At 30.8% G+C, this 20045-nt stretch overlaps 1 pseudogene; it reads left to right on the top strand.

The window, feature by feature from the left end:
- The window catches only part of LOC124368245, a 151092-nt pseudogene that overhangs the window by 123099 nt on the left and 7948 nt on the right, over nucleotides 1–20045 (top strand).

Raw genomic sequence — 20045 nt, forward strand, 5'->3', positions numbered from 1 at the left:
TGTTTCACTGAACGATGGCAAATGTCCGGAAAAATCCTGTTTCCTTTATAAATGTCTCATTTATTATTAGTTTATACTTTGTAAAACTGGCCACGCTACTGGATTAAGCGGTCTGTTTTTATTTCTCACACACTCAGCTAATTAATTTATACATGTATTTCAATATTAGAAATAAAAGGTTTATTCACAATAATTTTCCTAATTCGGTAGAACTTAATTGAAATTAAAGTATTATTGTTAAGTAAAAAAATGAATTAGGGATATTACCACATTTTTGTTCTATATTACACATTAAATTACATAATAACGTAATTTACAGAACAAACACCGATATGGTCCATTAATAATGTCCAAGAAAGAAAAGAAGAGGAATGCTAAATTAATAAAATCTTGAATGTTAATTAAACCGTCAGTAATAATGTTAGACGAGTTCGGATGAATAAAGTTTATACTTGTTACTTAATTAATGTTTTCCTAACAAACACTGGAATATCATTAGCAAATAAGAGTCTTGAAGTGTTTTACAAACTGTTCATTAGAATGATAAATACTTTATTTTAAACATCTGTTTCTTACATAGTAATCGTATCTGGTATTAATATAGTAGTATTACCTTGAGATTTTAAAACAAAAACCAAACATGTTTTTATGTTTAGCATAATGATAATACTGTAAATACAACAATAGTAATTTTCTGGAACCAAAAATTTAAATTATATTATATATATATATATATATATTTATTTATTTATTTATTTATTTTAAAAAATATACTACATAAAAAAACTACATAAACTATTTGACAGCCATAATATATGACATTACTGTAACAATAGTAACTAGTTATGAACACAAGCATTGTAGTATGAACTTGTGATTTTAAACATAGACGCAACATATTTTCCTAGTTTTATATTTAGCACAATGATAATAAATACAATAGCAATAATGTTTCAGAACCAATTAAGTAAATTATATTGTATAGTCGTATTTAATAATATACTAGCCATCTAAACTATTTGAAAGTCCAAATATATCACATTACTATAACAATAGTAGATAGATGAAAACTATTTAAAGAACCCCTAATAGCCTCAGCTCACTTAGAGTAGGCTGGCATTAATGTAACGAGATCATATAGATGGAACTATTTCAAGGGCCCCCCTCCAAAGAGCCTTAACTCCATTAAGAGCAATTTCCAGTTGTAGGGCCTTGAATTTTATCCAATTAAGACCAATTTTAACCGTCAAATGCATTATAATATGGTCGTACAATTAGGGTTGATGTATGACCTTAAAGATATGATTAAACAGACATTAAACGGGTCTACTTTTTTCTTGCAATTTGTATATTTTTTGGGAGTTTAAATAAATTAAAAAAACTATTATTTATTTAAACTGTGTAGCAAAAATATCAACTAAGTTATTTATTTATATGCGTATTAATGATTTATAATTTTATATCTATCCATAATTATAAATCATCATATGATATTGACGATTAATCAGGTACAAAAAGTGTTTTAGTTTGCAGGTTTTTCCTCATAGGGTTAAATAGGACAAGATAGTCAGCAGTACCCGGCTCTTGATACGTGTAAACGTCACACACCGATCTCGTTAAATACAGTATAACCTACATGGAGATCACATGTAGTTCACAGGCTTGTTAGACCATTATAGCACTCTAATATTGAGAGAGGGCTTCCTGACTAATCCCTCTAACATAAAATACAAATAAAATTACAACCCTCATCACAACCATCACTTTAATTTGTTAAGTGAACGGAACAGTAAGGAATAGTAAAAATAATTGTTTAACCACTATATACAATTCTAAACCTGGATAAGTACAAGGTTATTTAGATAATGTCATGATAAAGAAAGTCGTACCTCGAAGTACTATGGACGTCTTTATTATTATAGCGAACGTACTTGTTTGTTCGTCGGTTCGATATCTCTTGCTAGAAAGATAATTGGAAATCGGTAGATAGTTTTCTGTTAGTAAATAATGTACGTTATTGCCGATCGTAGATACGAACGTCACAGAGCATTCAGTAGGTTTGTCTATATGTTTGTCTGTGCGGTAACTTTTGATTAGAAAGAGAATTGTATCTTGATATATAGGTTTTTATTGACACAAAAATTAAAGTTATTGACGGTAATAGAATCAAATACGAGATAGCATTCAGTCCGTTGGTCTATCCGCCTGTGTGTGTGATAACTATTCATAGACAAAGATTTGTATCTTCATCTATAGGTTTTTATTGGCACAAAAATTAAAGTTATTGACGGTAATAGAATCAAATACGAGAGAGCATTCAGTCCGTTGGTCTATCCGCCTATGTGTGTGATAACTATTGAATAGAAAGAGAATTGTATCTTGATATATAGGTTTTTATTGGCACAAAAATTAAAGTTATTGACGGTAATAGAATCAAATACGAGAGAGCATTGAGTCCGTTGGTCTATCCGCCTGTGTGTGTGATAACTATTGATAAAAATAGAATTGTATCTTGATATATAGGTTTTTATTGGCACAAAAATTAAAGTTATTGACGGTAATAGAATCAAATACGAGAGAGAGCATTCAGTCCGTTGGTCTATCCGCCTGTGTGTGTGATAACTATTGATAAAAATAGATTTGTATCTTTATATATAGGTTTTTATTGGCACAAAAATTAAAGTTATTGACGGTAATAGAATCAAATACGAGAGAGCATTCAGTCCGTTGGTCTATCCCCCCGTGTGTGTGATAACTATTGATAGAAAGAGAATTGTATCTTGATATATAGGTTTTTATTGGCACAACAATTAAAGTTATTGACGGTAATAGAATCAAATACGAGAGAGAATTCAGTCCGTCTGTCTATCCCCCGTGCGTGTGATATCTATTGATAACAAGATAATTGGAAAATTGGTATATTGGTTATTCCTGAAAAAGATTTACGTTATTGACAACCGTTTATTTGAAAGTCACACAGCATATTTGGTTCGTCTATCTGTCCGCCTGTATGTGTGATAACTATTGATAGAAAAGATGATTCTTAACTGTGTACGTTTATGTTGGACAAAGTACACGCTAATACCAATCATGGTTTTGAACGACAATAATCATTCGGTCCGTCAAATCTCATCAAATCAAATAAAATCTTTAAATATTGCTCGCAACAATTTCTTCACATTGTATGGCAAACGTCATAATTATTTCTAAATTTTAAACTCTCTTACCACACAACTACCATATTCAAACTTACATAATTTTTCATACATTCCAGTCTCATTCATCCTTCGCCAATTTCAACCCACTTACAGAGCTGGAGTCAGTTATCTAATTGGGCGGTATCCCAGTTAAACGCCAGAAACTCGTCAACGCTGTAGAATGCCTTTGACACCAGAAAGCGCTTAAGACGAGCTTTTTACGCCTTGGGCGTTTGGGCGTTTTTAATAGAATTTGGTAATCTGTTGATGAAGTGAACACCTGCCTGCGAAGGCAAGTGCTCATAAACTACCGTTTCTGTTTCTTCCAGTTCGGTAGTTATCTCTGCCTCTAGTCACATACCCGTGTATATCATGTCCCCTGGTAAGGGCACATTTAGACAAACAGAACAAAGATGTTTCTAAATTGTAGAGACTATGCAAAGTCAACAGTTTCAAAGTTTTGAATGCTTTCCTGCACGACTCTCTGAAATTCAACTTTGCAATAATACGAATCGCTTATTTTTGTAATTTGAACACCCTTAGGAAACTATTGCCTGCACAGGCCCCCTACAACACCGCCCCATAGGAAAAGTGAGAGTGAATTAGCCCATAATATGCCGCAATCAATAGGACTGGGGCAATACCAGGCCAAGGACCTCAAAACATATATTCCTGAGGACAGTTTGGTACACACATGGTCAATGTGGTTATTCCATGTCAACCCTCGATCGAGGAGTATTCCAAGGAATTTTGCGGAGTAGACTTCTTCCAATATGGAATCTGCCAACATGACAGCTGACCCACACTGGGAGTCCACTGGGCGCAGTGCGAAATTTAGCACGTTGGATTTCGAAGAATTTGTTTGAACAAAATCTGTCTGTCTATCTGTCCGTCTGTGCGATACCTCTTTATAGAAAGATAATTGGAAATTGGCATATAGGTTTCTGTTTGTACCATGAAGCACATTATTGACGATCATAGATTTGAAAGTCACAGAAAATTTGGTTAGTATATCTTATCCGTCCATCTGTGCGATAAGTCTTTATAAAAAGATAATTGGAAATGGTTATAAAGGTTTCTGTTGGTACCAACAAGCACATTGTTGATGATCATAGATTTCAAACGTCACAGAGTATTCGCTCTGTCCGTCTGTCGATAAAATTACGAATGTCGTCTGTTTTGGTATTCGGTTGCTTCAGTGTATACGAGCAATTGTTTCAAACCGATATGAACCATTTTCTGACCGATATGCACCTCGGACTCTGAAAATGTTTCTAAGTCCACAACTCGAAAAAATAAAATTTTCTCAAAAAATCACCAAGACACACTTTAGGCCGAAAACACTGTCTTCTTGCCCGCGACGTGGGCCAAACTCCGGTTTTCCGCACTTTTGCAAACCGATATGAACCTCTACCGGCCGGAATTTGACCGTGTCGAGTTGCGTCCCGACGTTTGTCAAAAAAATTCGATAGATTTTCTTCCAAACACATTTAAAACACGTACGAGATTCCATTATAGGCGTTGACAAAGTTTTATCGAGCCGTCTTCGAGAAAATACTCATTACCAAACCGATATGCACCTCCAAGAAGGGTCCCTCCCTTTCAAAACATGAAAACTTTAAAAGTCCCGTAACTTTTTGAAAGAAAAATCTTAAAACTCAAATTCCAACTGCTGATTATAGGTAACGCGGTTTATTTCATTTTAACATTCGACAACTTTCTTCTAAAACCGTTATTTTATACGAGTTTTTCACCCTGGAAGCAAACCGATATGAACCTCCGGAAATTTTTCAAAGTCCAAATTTCGCATTGACCAGCCATATCTCGATAAATAATTTTTCTACGGCCAAACACCGAGAGGCCGAATATGCTCAACAGATGCACGCACACATTGGTCATTTCATCGGTAATAATTTATTTTTACTAACAGATATGCACCTCTGACTCTGAAATTTGTTAAGTCCCGAAGATTTTCGAAATAGACTTACGAAATCAAAATATCGTAATTGTAATTAGAAAACCATTACGTAGCAACTGTTTGATACTTGTTGATTATACACCTTTCGAAGTGTTTTATGGAAATAATGTATGAACATTATCAAATTTTGTTTTTTACAGATATTTTTATAAGGCTTAACCCATGTAAAATTTATTGAATAACTAATAAAATTAAAATATAAGTAAATATATTAGCATAGTAACTTTTAAATAACAAATTTAGAAGAAAGACTTTTAGCAGAATTAGTCTATGTTCGGCAAATTTATTTGTTAAATGAATTGTTTTTAAAATTAATAAAAATACATTAATAAGTGAAGGAGAAAAGATTTGCTTTCATTAAGTCATTAAAATGGAAGTGTATTACTCAATTTTATTTTGATACTAATTAAACCATTATATATTTGATTTAAATCGTATTAACATGTATAAAGTCTTTTGTGCGTCCTCCATAGATTTTCAATATGCTAAAATATTCAACCAGAAATCAGGTTAAGAAAATCCATTGTCATTGCAGGTGTAGAAAATTAAATTCGAATAAATTCTCTGTGCAGTAACCTAAAGCAATGGCATTGTTCATTATTTTGTTTATGGTTTTAGTTCATTTTAAATATACGGTGGTTTTACTATATTTCAACAGACTCATAAATTATGGATAGTGTGGACCAGTTATTAAATCTATGTGTAATAAACATGGTGCACTAATCCTTTCTGGAGCATCTAGATTAAGTATCCTATTCTCACAAAGGATTTACTTATAACTTTGTGTGTAATCTAGCTAGAAAAACTTAACTATGTGAAATACAACTCATTACTATTGCATTAATTTAGGCAATCCATGGTTATCAACAAGTTATTAACGTACACATTTTTACAGATAATATGATAACTAGATTGACAAGTATGGTAATTTTAATAAAAACAATATAAATAAGTCTTAAAATAAATCATACTTTTTAAAAAACCCTTCAGCAATTTGAAACTATAAAAAATATAAAAAAACAAACCTATTACGTGAAGTATAACAGTTTTGTATTGTGTTCTACATCAAATTCATTTTATATAAAGTGATGAACAGGTGATTTTAAAAATAGTAGAAATATTTTAAATTTTATAGAAGCCATGAATATAAGTAGAAACTAAAGTTAAATATGTAGATTATCAACACTTGTACGTCAAGAATTTATAATACAAGAAAACAAAAACATTACGGTGTGCATATATGGATGACAAATGGATAGTTATTTGAGAATCTCAACTTTTAAAATAAGTGTTAGTTGTAATTTCGATATATAATTAACGTGTAATATTTGTCATAATTTAATTAGGTTTATATCATACTGTAATAAAGACAGTAGTTGACAATGTATATCTTATTATCTTATTATTATTATATGAATAATAAAATGTGATGCATTAAAAAAATCATTACCAAAGATTGTTCATAAATTTTACTTTTATTAAAGAAACAAAAACGATATATAACATTATGATTTTATTTTCTACCAGTAATGTGACTAATTAAATACATTTTGTTTCTTCAAACTGGGACTTAAACCGCACGAACTTAAATAACCTTATCCATTGCGTAATTGTTTTTAGCCTCCTAATATAGAAAATGAATCGTAAATAATTACATTTCTGATAATAGCTAGCCGTCACAAAATGCAAAGGTAAATATGAGATTAAAGGTAGATAGAATGAAAAACAATTTCCTTGTATAGTAAAAAAAACTTATTTTGTAATTTAATAGAAGAAATACACTCTGTTAAGTAGAAAACTTCAGAATATCTTCAGTGTTATGAGATCGAAGTATGCGATATTTGTTCTGGTTTCATGAACTGATAGACAAGCTTGAACCTAATCCTCGTTTAAGTCGGCGTCGATTGACGTCTAGATAAATCAGTCTGATTTAGTGATAGGTAAAAGTAAGCTGATATATTCTACGTTAATTCCTCCTAATTGATATACTCGTAGTTTAAAATAATAATTAATTGGATTACAATATACACAGCTTATGCATCATTGAAATATACATAGGTTAATCAATAAGTAACATTTAACATTCCATTTTTCTATAATACTTTATGAACTAATTTAATTTAATAGTCTATACATTTGCTGTGCATAGTAAATTAATAACTTAGTATTACAATATGAGTTTTATAATGTAATATTTAGTTTGTATTGTTAGCAAGCGTATTGCGTACGTCCGAAACTTGTGGAGGAATAATAGATTACATTGTTATTCCTACACTTTCATAAGTGTGTGGTATCGATTTTATTGTCTTTTATAATGTTTAATATCAACAGTATGAATAAATAATATTAAAATTCAAAAGTTTTCATTCTTTGCAATGAAAGTTATTAGAGCAATGTTACAAGTCCCTACGCATTAACAAATTATTATTTGTAATTCGCATGTTTTAAATTAATTACAAATAGTAATGGCATAGCCTTACTAAGAAATAATCTTATTATTTTAATACCATTGCATCAAATAATAGATGGTATGGTCATTTGGAAATTAAAGATAAATGTTTAATGTACAATACAATATATCCTATATAGTTGCCATAATAGAAACGCATGAACAATTTTTTGTTTTTGTTTTTTTATATATCAACATAGACTCAATTTCGACACTGTATAATTAAACAATATCTAAATTAATAGCTGTATTTATTTGCATTGCATCTTTATCTCTGTTATCGTTTGTTTTTATCCTTCAAAGATTAACGCATTAGTGATTTAATTGTAATAATATATGTCTAGTCACTGTAGTTCTTGATTCTTTCTGCTCTGTCAAGTTGAACTCTGTTGAAGCTGGAATGATAAACTGTAAATACTTGCAACTGCTAACCGCTTGTCTCTTCTTCTTTCAAAGAGGTAAGAAAAACCATAATATTTATTTTATTTTACATGTATACGTTATAACTAGTTCACGTGACACTTGAGAATCACTCATTCCGCAGGATATTTTCATTCATTTTATACGGGATATTTTTGAAAAACTGGATTTCCTGTATCTCATGTACGTTTCTCATTATGACCAACGACTCATAATTTACGTAGCCTTTTAAATGAAATTTTTCCACCCTATAACCTTATAATGTGAAGGGCGTCATATAATAAAAATGAAATCGGCTGATTCACACCAATTCAACCAAATTTCAAAAATATATCATTATACCTATAAATACGAAAGAAATTTCATTACAAAACTGTCTGTGAGATCTATTATTTAAATATGAATTAGACCCTCTGCACTTAAATAAGATTAGTATTATATAACAAATGAAATAACCTTAAATATCTTTTTTGTTTAAAGTCATCATAAATCATAGTTTACTATGTAAAATTATACTTGACTGCCAAGGAAAAAGATAGATATTTACAGAATTCAATACAATTTCTACTCAAATATAACGCATTGTTACCCATTTAAGTTTTATCATTACGCTCTTATCAAGGTATCTTTGGTGAGACAGTTAAAAATCTCTCCATAGTTTTAATAGTAACAGTTGTGTTTTATAGAAAAAACAACTATAACATATATTGGCAACAATAACTATAATATATTGGCAAAACATAAAAAAGTATGATGAAAATAATTTTAGGTGTGTTTTTAAACTTTAATGATGAATTATCTATTATAATGCAAAAAAATAGTAATTTTGTGAGAATTAATCAATTTTATTTTGAAAAATAAACAAACGCAAAGAGTGTAAATTTTTATTCTTACCATTATTTTTATCCTTTGGCATTGTCATTATTCATTGAATTTTTTGACATCAAAAAGGTACCTTTTTAATATTAAAACGCTCATCTTTGTTACATAATAGCAAAATCATTACTTATATTTATTTAAGTCATGTCTTAATGATATTTGCTGGACTACCTTAAAAATAAAACGCATTCTTGTTACACCAGTCACATGTTCGATGGTGAAAGAGATTGGTATTACCAAGAGGCCCAGTCACAATCCGTGTCAGCGTCCTTGTTTCCCAGGGGACGTGAAGACCTGCTACTACAGGTTCTCCATAGAGTGGTACTGGGCTTTTGGAAAAGCCTGCTATGACTGTCCTCGGACCCTCACTGACTGCTACAGAAAAGGATTGTGTTCCAGCTGGCGGAGTCGAAAGGTTCATCACTGTCGTCAACAGACAATTGCCTGGCCCTAGTATTGAGGTTTGAATTCCTTATAATTTACATTAAAATCATCATGCATAAGTTTCCAAAAGATAGACACAACCTATTAAATAACATTATACAGTTTGTTATAACGTAGCACAGGAAACAATATTTTTATATTACGGTACACTCGTTTTATAAATTTTAATTATATTGAAAAAAAAACAGTCTGGTACTCTTTATATCTCATAATAGGACATAGGACACAATCTCTGCAGAACACCTTTTTCCTTCATCAATTGTGGCGACCTTCAAAACAATTGGTAGAGTCTATGTAACAGGGATATTGGTCATAGATTCTAAACAGTCAAAATAGATAGTACACCTACCCTAAAAGGGATTTATGAAGGAAATTTATTCACTAAATTGATAGATTTTTTACAGTAGAAATACTTATTTCTTAATATGTATTTGTGCTTACCCTTTATGTTGTTATTCATTCTTCGAGCTAGTCAAAATTTTCTAAAAACGTTAGTTCGGTATTATATTTATTCTAATAAATCATGACCTGTGATAATTAATCGAAGTAAATATTTTATTCCCAGCTTGTCAACAGTTTAAAAAAGTACGTAATTTAAAGGTTAATACGATTAGTCTACCTTGAGTAATACGATTTATTAACAAATTTTAAATGCTTGTACTATAAGACAAGTGAATTTACGAACACAAGAAATCTTATTCCTAAAAAAAATATAAATATAAAAAAATGTTAATATTATACGCCCTTAGAATTCAAAGCATACCAGTAAAAAGATATTTCAAGGTTTAACTGATCCACTAGGTTTGCCATGGAGATAAATTGGAGGTGGGAAGTAGAAAACATGATGGACGACCAGACAACTTCCATACACTGGCACGGCCACCACCAGGTCAAGACACCCAACATGGACGGGGTGCAATTCATCGCCCAGTGTCCCATATCGCCTAATCCTGTGTTCCGATACACCATGCAGGTCACCAATCCTGGTACACACTTCTGGCACGGCCACATAGGTTTGTTAAAAATACAACTATCTACATTACTCAGTCTCCTTGTTTTCAAAATCCACGGTGGTCACTAATCTTAGTCCACATTTCTGGCACAACCAAATCGGGTTGATAATAATACCAATACCTAGTAAGTAATATCCACGCCTTCAAAACTCCACTGCACCTTAGTGGCTACTAATCCTAGTCCACATTTCTGGCAAAACCACATCGGATTGATAATAATACCAATACCTAGTAAGTAATATCCAAACCTTCAAACTCCACTACACCTTGGTGGCCACTAATCTTAGTACACATGTCTGGCACAACCACATCGGGTTGATAATAATACCAATACCTAGTAAGTAATATCCAAGCCTTCAAACTCCACTACACCTTGGTGGCCACTAATCTTAGTACACATGTCTGGCACAACCACATCGGATTGATAATAATACCAATACCTAGTAAGTAATATCCAAACCTTCAAACTCCACTACACCTTGGTGGCCACTAATCTTAGTACACATGTCTTTCACAACCACATCGGGTTGATAATAATACCAATACCTAGTAAGTAGTATCCAAACCCTCAAACTCCACTACACCTTGGTGGCCACTAATCTTAGTACACATGTTCTGGCACAACCACATCGGATTGATAATAATACCAATACCTAGTAAGTAATATACAAACCTTCAAACTCCACTACACCTTGGTGGCCACTAATCTTAGTACACATGTCTGGCACAACCACATCGGGTTCATAATAATATTAATATTTAGTAAGTAATATCCAAGCCTTCAAACTCCACTACACCTTGGCATTTTTTTTTCCGTCACTCTTCATTTATATTTAATATTGTATTATTACTTAAAAATTTTAAAATATTTGTTATACAACACTTTTTAGACATAACTTTTTATTATAATTATAAACACATAATTAATTATACTCCTTGATATGTTGCAATATATTTTAATCTTAAACACATTGATTTATAATGAATACAATTTTATTATAATTACCGGTAATAAAACAAAACATACACATGGGAAGTAATAATAAATAGTATATAAATTGTAAAGATATACTTATATAACCTTTATGGACTTTATAGACATCCTATGGTTTTGTGCAAACTTTTATATTATATGTTACGATGTTTTCACATTATAAGAATTTCAAATCTAAACTATATACTTTATAGAAAAACAAGTCAAACTAGAGGTATATCTATTGTTAGTAGGCAGGTATCCTCTGTGACAAGTTTCCTCATGATAGTTCTAGGCCCAACCGTCAGAACGCGCTAGACATTTTTTCCTACAATATTTCAGGTTTTTTTATAATTTCCTACTCTATTTTAACTAAACATGTAACGAATTTACAGAGTTCAATAATTTAACTAAAGTTTAGACATCTAGGTTGGCAAAAGAGCAGCGGCGTATTTGGACCTCTCATAGTCAGATCTGCTCCGAGTGCTGAAGCCTCTCTCCTCTACGACCTTGACCTGTCAGAGCACACCATCCTCATTAATGACTGGACTCGTGTAACAGTCATGGCCAAGTTTCAGATGTTCGTACAGAGCAATGGAAACAAAAGTCCTGAAGCAATTTTCGTCAATGGAATGGGACGCTACTATATCGACTCTAACCGGCTTACTCATACTCCCCTCGCTGTCTTTACAGTGCATTAGGTAAGGCATTAGCCGCTGCTAAAACTACGTTCTTTTCCTCATTTTTTGGAATATTAAAATAGTGAAAGATTTTTTTAGATTTACATATGATTATAGTTTTGAAAACTAATTTTACAATAAATAAAATGTACATAAAATAATTGCAGGTTAAAGATTGTATAGTTAGAAATATTTCTTATATATTGCATAGTACATCAAATTATAATTACATTATCTGATAATCAGCCATAAACCAACTGATTATCGTGTGTAAAAGTGTGTAGTCTTCAGGCTCATCTTCAAGAACTCATATATTTAGTTTACACACAAAATGATTACTATTATGTTAATATTTCAGTACAATGTTAATCCGTAATTAATGAGCCACTTGATTCCATACAACAGTTACTGAGTTATATGATGATTAATGCCATCCATTGTGTTTTGGCTGAACAACATTTTTTGGATGTCTCTTGTCACAAAATATCTTAAAAAAAAACTAATCCGTAGACTAGAAAGCGTAATTATTAACCGTAAGAAAATTATGCCCTCGTGATCTTAACATTTTGTTTGTTTCAAGTTGGATTTCAAACACTTTAAATATTAATGGAAACCATATTGCATACTGCATCTATAAAGGGGTTTTATGTCAAGTAATATTTTGGTAGAATAAATGATTAATATAACCAAGTCTCATAGTTTGCTAAGTTTAGTCACGTTTCTCTTCCTGCAGCAGTAGCTGAATGGCCTTTGATCCCAGGTCAAAGATATCCGTATGTAGTATTTTTTTTACATAAATACCTCGTGTCTGTACCGTAAACCTTGATCAGGTATCTTCTATTTAATAGGATTCTCGAAACAGCACAAATCGATAAGCAAAGGTCGAGCAGTTTATAAATATTTTTTACATTAAATAATTTTATTATAGTAATCCATTTAACCCAACAGGCTTTTGTGGGCTTTTTTGTGGGTGGGTTAAAAAGTTATTCTCGAATTTTGCTCTTAAAAAAAAGAAATCTATAACTTTATTACAAAAAATTAAAACATAATAGTTTATACTCAAAGAATCTGCAATCCAGAAGTTTTAGTAATCTTCAGTAATCAAATTTTCAAAACAAGACATATTGACTAAACATGCCTTTATAACCTACGAGCCTAAACGGAAGAACCATTTGCTAACTCTCCGCCCAAAACCTAACAGAACCTCCTGCTCGCCAATAAATTCACTGCATTCTGTGGAAATGTACTGTAAATTATTAATATCCAAAGGTCTTGAATTCTATTTATATTGTTATGTTTGTAAACATAGTTGGTTGATGTCAAGTTTAATTCACACAAATAATATGTTTATAAAAAAATATAAAAAACAACCATTTATTGCACGATACTATACATTTCTTTTCCAGGGATTCCGTTACAGGTCCCGGTTAATCAACTCTGGAGCCCACGATTGCCCAGTGGATTTGAACATTGACGACCATAACCCATTACTGCTATTGCAAGGGAGTGTGACGGTTCTGACATACGTATAACCTGTTACAGGTTTTGTACAAAAGTAGTAGTTAAAAATCCAAATATACATATTAAACCTTGAAAATCCTCGGAATGGTTCTAACTACTGATTTTGATATTTTCTTTATATCTAACTCTCTTTTGAAAAGAAAAGCCATTTGATCTATATAGTTACACTTTACCGAATGTATATTTCCATGTATATTCATAAATATAAACAAAAATTATTCATGTTTTGGATCCATAGTTATGCTTGTTTAGCGTTATTATTAAGGCATTGCTTATTACAGTTATCACTCTTCCTTTAAATACTAATAATCTATCGTCTTCATGTGCCTATTATTTAGCTATACCACGTTTTATGGTTTTTTTTACTTTAGTGAATTGTTTACTTTTATTTATTTTTTTATCTATCTATTTAAATTTAGCATTTTGAAGTTGTTGACTTAAGTTTTTTATTTTTTAATACACGATATACAATGATTTATATTACAATGTGCTCATCTTGGTTAGCATTATATACTTTTATTATCAAGGCTTTGTTATAATATTATATCATAATCGTATTAAGTGGTGTATAGCCGTAAATAAATATAAATTTTTTGCTATAAAATAAATAATGAATTAGTTTTAGATTTCAAGAATAAACATTTTGTGCTAAATTTAGTGTTATCTGGACAATATTATTATATTTTAAAATTTAAATGACACAAGTAACAAGTTCAATTATATAATCTAAGAGACATTTCTCAGCGTAAGACTAAATAAACACACAAAATGACATTATCCATCTGTGTGTTAACCGTAATGCCTAACGGTAAGAATCATCTTACAGACTAATAAAATATAATATGCAAAAGAGCTTTGCAGTTTTATTCTAATTTCTTAAACACATTTTACACTAGTGACGTATTTCTAAAACTTTTGCTTTTAAGGTTAAATGCACTTGGCTCATAAGTAGATTTTACTATTTAAACTTTCTAAACTACTACTTATGTGAAAGTGCCTTAATATCAAAAATTAAACGTGGGTTGCATTTGAGAATGAACTACTGAATATCTATGGATAGTGACGATAATTTTCTATATATAATTTCCTCTGTTATGCTAGTAATGGGTGGACTTTGTCAGTTTTTTTATGTTTGAATAATGTTTTAAGGAAATTATTCCTTAGTAGGGCTAAATAATATTCGTTTTATGCCTCAGTATATGTTTTATTTCAGACTGGAATGGTATATTATGATATTTTGGGTGGTATTTTGTCTTTTGCTTCCAGCCATACTGGATTAAATTGTAGTTCTTACAGTAAAGCTATACGCTAGCAGCAGCCAGATTAGTTACTTTCAGATTGAATGTAGCGTCTAGTAAATGAGTTTACCTTTCTATATCAGGAATTGACGTACTTCTGTAACTTGGCAAGAATTTGTGTGTAAAGTATACAATTTTCAAATCGTAAAAGCCCAAATCACTTGCTACGTCTGAAATAATTTATATTTCTGGAGAAATTACTCAATTTTAATAACATTTTCTTAAAAAATAATTAATAAAAATGTCTTAGGATCAGGCTATTTGTGACAGTTATCTAAAACATTATACCGTGCGAGTATTAACAGTGGGCCGAGAGATACATCGCTACCTATTGTTAATTTTTAATGGTAATGAGCAATAATTGTATCTTTAAAAAGTTCAAAATTTTAATCTACTAACTATGTACTAATCGACGACGATTCGAAAAAAATAACTATTCTATTACTATCAGAACCTAGTGTAAACAATGGAATCGTACGATTGTACTGACTCCTTTATTATTCTGTGTACATACTACTTCACGCACTTTACTGATGTTGTATGCTTCTTTATTTAGATATCATGTAGACCTTATAAAAACAGAAGGGAGTTTTTAAACCTTGGATTAAAAGTCTTCGCTGAGGCTCAGCTAATAACTTCCCATTCCTTAAAATAGGAGTTTCTTTAAAGCAGTGGATCAAGTAATGTCTAAGATTCTTACGCCTGAGTTTTATGAAAAGCTTTCTCATTATTATAGTTAAATATTATGATATGAATCATGACAAAACTTACTTGGTGTCATTTTCAATACTCAAATTAAATTTGAAAGTTAGTATATGATATAAGTAATGTAATCAGGCATGTTAAATGATCAAATAAGCTAAATACTAGCTATTTTCTTAACAAAATCACGTTATAGTAATAATAATTATCTTGAAATTTATTCAAAAATTTGATTTTTTTCTAGCAATAAATAACACTTTGTGAACGTTCTTCATGATAATCCTTCAAAATTCTGTTACTTTCATGCATATTCAGTTTGGTTGTAAGATCTTCTTTCAAGACTCTTGGAGTAGCTGAAAAATGTTTTAAACATTAGGAAATGTTATTAAAACAATACTTAAAATATACCTTATATTTTTGACGAGGCCTCTTTGTTGGTATTTTAATATTAACTGTAGTAAGTATGTTACAAATATTTATATTTGGACCGATAATGAAACCTTAGGTTTTGAAAAGGCCTCGCCAAAAAATAAACTACATTGAAAGTATTTATTTAATAATACTTACTACTATTTTAATATCTTTGCTTCATTATATAAAAATAATGGTGCTATTACGTCAAACACTGATACGTTTACTTGATATTACTACATAATTAACACTCGGTGAAGGTTATACTTATAAAAGGATTCGCAGTAATTATTTTAAAAGGTTCTCATTGCAAAGAAAATTATTATATTGCAATTATAGGTTACCGAGTACAGTGATTACTTATCAAGTTGCAAGATATACTTCACAAACAATCGATTCCATACCAATCGATTTCCAAAGTCATTACGTAATAAGAAAACTGTGATTTGATTACAAAAGCACACGCACCAAATGAAAAACACAACTCTGTTACAAACGTATATATCTCGTCAATCATCAATAATTATAAAGGGGTCCTGAAAGTTCTTTAAACAGTCTAATACATTCTGTACTTGTAAACGTACAAACATGAAAACTTTCTACAGTGACATAGGGCATAAAAATAAACGTTTTTATGCAGGTCCGTAGCTCTTTACCGCCTCAGGGACATAATGAGTCAGTGGGAACAAATCATAAAGGTAATCATGTGAGTCAGCATGGCCAAGAGGAGTCGGTATAAAATGTTTAATGCTAGCATAGGTTAATATCCAACACAGAATTAAGTAATTAAATTGTTATAGGATGTTTTAAATGTTTTTTTACACTGAACTTCTTGGGAATATCCCAGACTAAGATAAAACGCTGTAACCACGTTGTTTTTATACCTACTGGAATACGCGCAGCTTCTTATACAAAACGTTGTTGTACTTTCGATGCATGCCTCTAAGAATTCTTATTGCGGAAATGAAAATAATTAAACCCTTTTTCTGAATTTTCTGTTAGAGTTAGAGTTCAAAAACTAAAAACCACTTTAGAATCATTGAACCACGACTATTTGGAACGTATAAAGCTTTTTAGTACGGTTTTGCGGCATATGTCTTTGCTTGACTAGCCCTTTAAAACTGTATTTTACACATCGAAGAGTGCTTACATGTAACATTTTCCACTGAATCCTAAAGGGCCATCCCGTTGAAGTAGGGAAAAGCTACTGATTACTTCAAAAAGTTCATTTTTATTTTTTAAGTCACTCTACAAAGTGTTATGTTTGTATGTTTACGAGAACAGAAGGTATTAGGACGGTTGCAAGATTTTGCAACAACCCTGCAACGTGTACCGAATGACGATAACACACGGGGGTGGTGACTTCTGAGGTCGTAGTAATAAATACTCGAATTGCAAAGTTTACTCATAAGTTCAATTTAATTTACTAAACCTTACAAGCACCACTTTTAGATGGTAAATTAAATATATGCCTTGCCACGTTGCTGCCAATTAGAATATAAGAACTAAAAATGTATATCTTATAGGTGGGCCTAAAATATCCAATGTTCTCTGGAATTATGCCTACGATGTTTTACTTCATAAGACATTAAGATTTTACTTCCCTTCGCAATGTGTAGACTCACAACCCGGGTGTCGGCGTCTTGGCACGAGGCAATGAATCTGTAGTCTAAGAAGGGTTATTTCTAGTCGGTGGTTACTAGAAGATGAGTAGAAGTTACGAAACTGGTAGCCATCTACTCAAATAATATGTGCCCTGTGAGCCGTGAGACACGTGGGACACGTGAACTCGCCTAAAACAAATTCGCGACGGTATTAGCCATTTAATTATACAAATTACTTATTACAACAACGTGCTCGCCAGAAGGACGACGGCACAAATTGTATCTATTTCAATCAAGCAAATAAAAGATCTTCAAGGGTAAGTTTCTTTACTATTTACAACTTTACTTTACGTTACATTCATTTTTTTATACGTTTGACATGAAAGGGCTAATTTAATAATACGAAAAGATAAATTTTACTTACGGACAAAGCGCGCGAGGTCTGATCGGTCACATAGTTGGGCTGCTACAAAGGTTTAGAAGAAAATTTTTATACGCGTGCCAATTACGTAGTTACTCCGCCGATAATTTAGTTCCGGAACATTGGATAAAAATAATATTAAATTATACTGGCTGACTAGGTTGTGAAATTTACATTATATAAAATTTAATTAACGGTACAATCGTTAGTAAATTGGTATCGATTATTTTTCATGCCTAAGGTCCAGGTGGTTCCTTTACCCCAACGACACACTCTAATCACATTTGATATCTCGGTACATTTTTGGATTCTATAGAATAGCGTAGAGGGAGTGGTTATATACGGGATGATCCACAACTCTTTAACAATATTTTCAAATATTATTTCCTACAAACTACATACCAAAATATAATGTTTGAACTTTTAAAAAAATAATAAATACCCGTGCTTTGAATTAATTTTAACTATTTTAAATTTTAAAGCTGCTTCTCGTAATAAATTTATACTTGGTATAAAGCTTTATGCATTAAAACATAATAAATGATAATAATTTATTTTTTTAAAGGGTGCGTTTTTAGCATGTCTAAAGGTTAATATCTTAACATAGTATACAAAAGGATAATTAAATGAAAGATATGTTTTACAGTTTGTTTTAAGGCTGGTATGTAAATATCTTAAGATGAGCAGATGATAAAAAGGGAGTGTTATTATTTTTATTTAGACAATTTAATTTCAAATCCAACAGTATAAATTATAAGAAAATTATATACTATATAAGGGACACTATTTACTTTAAAAATTAAATTTCTAAAATATTTTTCATTTTGTCACACCACAGCCCTGATAATGAGCTTCAAAGATTTTTTATTTTTATTTTACCTTCTTTAATGCGTTGATTCCATTGCATTGTTGAATTGTGATCATAATATTAAATTTTTTGTAGAAATATATGTTTAATTAAAAAATAAATTGTAAAATAAGTGCAAACAAAAAGATTTTCATGTTTATTCACATAGGATGACTAATAAATGCAACCTACGTTTTTATACTGAAACTGAATAAAAGATCAAATACGGAAATATAAAGCTAACTTTTGTGGCATAGTTCCAAATTTGTAGTCCAACTGGTAGTAGGATTATTAAACGCCCATTGTTTGATAGTGAAAAAAGTTTTTTAACTGCAGAATTTGTACTTTTAATTAAATATTTGTCATTTTTTCCTCTTTATAAATAAAAAATTATGTAAATTCATTAGCATTCCTTGGTAACGGATTTTATGTTGTAGCTTGTACATATTTTTATATTTCAATATTTTTTATCATAACCTAACCTAGGTCCTGCAATACAGAAGGATATGATAGTGTAGTGTTATTACAAACGAAATTAAAGAAAATAAATTTTAAGCAGCCGATTTTTTTTCTTCACTATTAGTGGCTGTCACATAACAACAATTGGCATTGCTTACAGCATAGGTTTTTTTAAAGAAAATTAACTTCTTTATTTATCAAAGTACTTTCTTAGTATCGTTGTATCTGTAATTAAACTGTCCAATTAAAATGTCCTAACAGTTCCTTTATTAATATTCGTTTAGTTCAAAAAGCTTGCAACGTGTGTGTGTGTGTGTGTGTGTGTGTGTGTGTGTGTGTGTGTGTGTGTGTGTGTGCGTGTGCGTGTGCGTGTGCGTGTGTGTACGTTGAAAGCTTTTAAAAATAAGCCATTATATAAATAAATCATTAAAAATATTTTTTTTAATTATGCTTTTAATACATTAGATTGTATAGAAAGTTCCAATTTATTGCAAAAAGCTGTTCTCAAATTTAAAATATTTAAATGAAAATTTCATATTAGTGGCAATAGTGGTTACTGTTAATTTTCAAAGATTTTATCTAAATCTAAATATTTTTAAAACAAAAAGTTTAAATGTTTTGGAATTCAAAGGTATTTCTTTATTTGAATTCGGAATTTATTTCCCAGATGTTTGTATTTTTCTAAAGGACTACCTAAGTTAAGATGATAATTTGCATATTTGGCAAAAAAAATAGAATACAATTCTTTC

Source organism: Homalodisca vitripennis, chromosome 8 (genome assembly GCF_021130785.1).
Source record: "Homalodisca vitripennis isolate AUS2020 chromosome 8, UT_GWSS_2.1, whole genome shotgun sequence".
NCBI lineage: Eukaryota > Metazoa > Arthropoda > Insecta > Hemiptera > Cicadellidae > Homalodisca > Homalodisca vitripennis.